Source organism: Cariama cristata, unplaced genomic scaffold, assembly GCF_000690535.1.
Source record: "Cariama cristata isolate BGI_N322 unplaced genomic scaffold, ASM69053v1 scaffold519, whole genome shotgun sequence".
NCBI classification, from domain to species: Eukaryota; Metazoa; Chordata; class Aves; order Cariamiformes; family Cariamidae; genus Cariama; species Cariama cristata.
Genome location: NW_009636098.1, coordinates 82,163 through 87,578, shown reverse-complemented (window position 1 = coordinate 87,578; position 5,416 = coordinate 82,163).

Here is a 5,416-nt window from a genome sequence, read left to right as displayed (position 1 = left end):
TAAGAGATATGAAAATGGTGTGTGAAAAATTGACTTTGAGCATAGTTAAGGAAGGCCAGAGGGGCATGTGACGGGGGAACCTTGGTTCTGAAGTTCAAAGGTTCCACTCCATGAAGGACGAAAATAAGTCACAGTCCTGTATTCCCTGTAAATTTCTAGTTAATGAAAATACAGCAATAAATAATACTGATTGCTTCTATTTTCAAACAGAGATTTATGTCATTGTACTGAGAATAGTAATATTAAAGAGGAAAAGATAGTATTAGCCTGATAATAGCCTCCGAGTCATAACTGACATCAATTATAGCTAGGAATAAAGCATTAGAGTATAATGAAGAGCTGCCTCCTGAAACATATTTTCACTACGTTAATATATAAGAATAAAATACATAAACTTCTCTTTCAGCTGCATATCAAAATAATGCAGTACTGAGTTCAAATTATCAGCTTAATAAAGTGAAGTAGGTGGTTTAAAAGGTAATAGAGCACATTCAGGTAAATTGAATTGATATGCTAATGAAGGTTATGTCTACAGAATGCGAGATTCTTCTAACTGCATGGTAAGATTCCTTTAAAAGATACTCTTTACCACACAGCACTGCTGTCACTTCTTCTGAGGCAAGAATCATGTTATTTAGAGGAAAAAATCTTGAAGACGATACGATGCAAGCTAATGCCTTTCCATGGCAGTTGTTCCAATGTGATGTTGTAATGATCTAATTGGATTTCGAATATGAGAGAGTTGTGTATGCTCATGGCCACTTTGGGAAGGCCAGATACAAGGTAGTAACAATGGAGAGCTATCAGATATCCTGAGGGTACGTGTGGTGAAATGAGCATGTGAATACACCAGCTCAGCACTTTTTTTTCCCAACACAAATGTGTAACTGTAGGTTTCTGATAGGCTATGCAATTGTTAGAGTTAATATACTAAATCACTAATTTCATTCTCACTATCTCAGGATAGGGACTATTGAAAGTACTTCTCCCTCCCTTCCTTTTTTGACTTCTAACTTTTTGATTCAAATATAGTGGTTTATTTCTTCATTGAGGAGTCACGTTTTAAAGTGTTAGCTAAGTAAATTCAGCAATACTCCAAATCAGAGAGAAGTGAAAGAAAAGGACTTGCCATTAAAATGAATGTTGTGATTTTGTTGTAGGAGCTCTGGTTTGTTGGTGCTAGAGATGTGCTGTAGGGGCAGAATTCTTCTTCCAGCTGCTATCGAGGTGAAAACAGTTGTGAGACCCAAGTTTATAAAGTGGTGTCAGGGATAGTGTAGTAGGAATTTAGATGGATCAGAGGACTTAAAAAAATCTCTTTTGCATTTTCTTTTTATTGGGAGCAAAAAAATTTTTATTTAGAGCTACATTTGAGTCTTTTTCATCTTGGACATAGTACTAAATTTAATGACAGAGGAAAAAATATCAAGATTTACTTCAATTGGGACCTAATATAGTACCTTCATGAGTAATGGAAATGTTTCAGTGACAGCATTAAGCTGGGAAAAGAAGGCTTATCCTCTCTTGAGTACTACATGTCTTCTGGACTGAAAAAGGCAGAGGTTTATGGAAAAGAATTAAGTTTGTTACATTAGAGGATCCTAAGTAGATCATGGAAATTATTTAAGGAGCCTTCATTTTGTCATAACTTGGCTCTAAGCCTATCAGTTTGCAACTTTCAACATTTTCAGTACAATTTTTATACACAGTGAATTTATGTTACTTTTTTGAAACAGTTGATGAAACCTCTCTCTGGCACTCTTTAATATTTAGATAGATAAAAGGATGATGGCTTAATGCATTCTGTCTTTAAGCAGATATCCAGACAAAGCTCTGTTTGATTCCCAAATAAAAGATTCTTTGTTCATAGTGAAGGGAGTTATTACTCTAGGTTTTTTTCCACGGCCAGAAAACTTCAGTGCAGAAGTAGTCATCCTGCAACTGTTAGAAATATCTGTGCACAGGCAAGTACTGACTTTGTCATGTCCTTTCAACACTCTGTGGGATCTGTTATTAAGTATTTGAAAGGTATTACAAAGGAAGATCAAGGCAGATTTGTTGTTGTTACTGATAAAAATATGCAATATGATCCTCTCTATTGATGCTCAGTTACTTTCATAAACTTCTTTCCATAGAGGTGTTCACAATGGTAATGCCCTTCACTGCAGCGCAGTTTGAATGTATTGTGCATTAGTGTCCTGTTATGTTAAGTTGTGGTGACCTATATAAATGACAAACTGCTGCATTTGTCCCAGTGAGATATTTCTTCCGCCACTGATACAGGTGATAATGTGTGACAACCTGTAATTCTTCAATTTTCCTGGAAAAATCCAGTAACTGTGGTGAAACATTGTTTGAACGTAAATAAGTCTTAGTTTTTCAGTGGAAATATGTTGTTTAATGTCTTGAGACAAAATGAAAGGTAGCTCCTTCATTCAGCTCTCTTTTCTAGGTAATTCTGTCACCAGCTTGTCTTATATGGCTTGAGCTGCATATATTGACAGAAATAGTGGAAGCTTTTTGGTGAATGGTTGAAGGAGTTACATAAACATAGAATTACATGCAGAAGTTTGATGTATTGCACCTTGGCTTTACTGCAGGTATTGGTAAAGATGTTCAGTCATCTTTCATTTGAGCTGGAATCATCAGCAGACTATTCCACTGCAGAATAGGATTAGTTTAAAGATAAGGTGTAAACCAAAGAGCACACAAACCCAAACTGATTTCCAGAAGTGTAGTGATTTTTATCATTTTATGAAAAGCATACCGACTTCAGCTGTTAGACTTATAGTGTGTTTCAACAGAATGAAACTTCATGGCTGATTTTCAGGTGCTTATCTATTATGATGGATAAGTATCACCAAAAAGAACCTATCTGCAGCTTACTCAATATTGAGCAAATTTTGGACAGGTGAGAACTTTATTTTCTGTTACACTTCAAATAAAAGAAATAAGGTTTAAAACAAAAGTCTTATTTTATTTTTCTGGTTACCATTTATTCTGTTCTTCTTCCATTGCCTCCAAATTGATTTTAGGATTTATGACATTAGATTTAAAACCATTTATTACGTTTAGATGTTTTACCATAAGAAGGGAACTATAGGACTGATTATTAAATCAAATTGTTCTTTGGTTAAGGAACTGGTGGAAGAGACCTGAATTCAGTAGCTCACTAAATATATTTGTCTTCTGCAAGTCTGCTCACCTGCTCACAAGTTTTAGTGGCGTAGTCCATAGACATGTCAAACATGAATTATTTTCATATTGTAGGAGATCAAGAACTACATTTTAACAAAATGATAAAATTTTGTACTGCTCCAGCATGATGGTAGTGTTTCGGTGAGCTAATATCCATTGTAATCAGTTCAGTTGGTGCAATGTTGCAAAGTACCATTCTGAATTAATCAAACAGTTCTCCTGATTGCTTATTAAATCAGCAAGAGAGATGTGGCAAATTGTATATGATAAATGCAGTTCTACTCTACAGCTGAAACACCAGGAAAAAAAAAAGTGGAAAAAGAGAAGCAGCAAAACCAAGAAATACTTATGTTGAAGAGGTTGTCTGTCTTAAATGCTTGGTCTTTAAAATAACCATAATTCAATGCTTCTCACAGGAACTTGAGTTTTTAGAGATTTTGTTATTTGCATATAGATATTGGAAGTCACTGTCCCCTTCCACCATCTCACTGCTGCAGGGCTGTGTAGAAGTGTTTGTGCAGATTAATGTAGTCCTACTTGTAATCCGAATTTGTGATCTTCTTTTGCCATGTTATCTATTATTTCCAGTAAAATACAATTTGTTTTAAAATAACTAGACCTATGAAGCTTATGAGAGTGAATCTGCTGCACTGTGCATGTCTGGCGAACAGTCCCATAGATAATACTTCTTTTGTCCTTTATTTTGTAGCTCAGTTGAGGCCTGCAGTAGTTAGCAGTTAGGTCTTGAATATGCTGGGAAGTGTAAGCAGTGCAGATGGTAGACACTGATTAACTGGGGTGGTAACCGTATGTATGTGTAGCAGGTGATACTGCTAATTGATACCATGTCAGATTTTTCTCATAAAACACAGAACTTAGTGAATTTAGAAATAATCAGTTGATACTTTTGCTGATCTGTCTCGCATCAGACATTTGTTTCACCAATCTGAAACACGTGTCTTATTTCCAATGAGGCTTCTCTTTTTTGTAGTATCTGATACATATTTCCATGTGAATTTGAGTCTTCACTAAATAATTTCTAAAAAAGAATGATTGTAGTTGAGTTTGGTTAAGCTGTGTTGTCAGGAACAGAGCAGGTGTTGCACACTTTAATTACATTAGAAAGGAACACCAAAGCAATCAGAACTGATGTTCCACTAGTTTGAGTAGGGCATTACTTGTGATTTTTTTATTTTTGGGGGGTTTTGCTCCTGCAAACGTTGGTTCTACCGTTGAAGAATTTAAGTCGATGTTTCTTGTAAGTGACAGTTGCTGTTGGCATGTCATCTGTAAATCACTGGATAGTACAAGGTTTTTAATAACTGTATGATCATATCCTTAGTTAAGGAACCAATTAACAAAGCCATCCTTGCCTCAGATCTAAACCACTTGAATATTAAAACTAAATGCTTTATCATAAATGTTTTAAATGTATAAGACAGCCTCAGCTTAATGAATTACCCCACATTTCAGCATTCCAAAATTGTTTGCACAGCAAATTACAAATTGAGCCAGCAATACTTTGCATCGATTTTTCTAACCACCTCTGACTAGAAGGAGCTGTATCCATAGGTACAAATTTTCAAATCATAAAAATATTGATGAAAAAGATATATCCAGTCAGCTTTATTTTACCAGTACTTAGCTGATTCCACTTGAGTATTGCTTAGCACTTTTCCTGTATAATTTTATCATAACAAGTGGTTAGGTTCCTTGCATATATCCTTGGATATATTTCTCAGTGAGTAAAAAGTTATACTGTTCGGGGAGGGGTTCTTTGGTTGTTTTTTATTTATTATTTATTTATTTATTTTAACATTTCATTCTTCATGTACATTTATGACCCCGTTTTGAGAGCCCTGAAGGTCTGGTCTTACTGTCTTCTGCTTATGTGTTGAAATACCTACAGTTGCTGTACTTCTGATCAGTAACGATTCATCTCAACAAACCTTATGTAAAAAGGGTTCTTTCAGTAACTGCCATCTTTTTTTAATCATTTTCATCCTTTTTTAAAAAATCCACCCTTCTTTACCACTGTCTGTCAGATATTGATATGCCAGAGCTAAATACAATTTTCTGTATATATCTTCACTACGGTTTTATAGGAAGAATTTTGAAATTCCTTGCTTTTTTAAACATGAGTCAAACCCACAATTGTTTCTTTGTTGAACTACTTTGATGCAGGTTGATATCTCTATATCTCTTTTTTTTTTTTTTT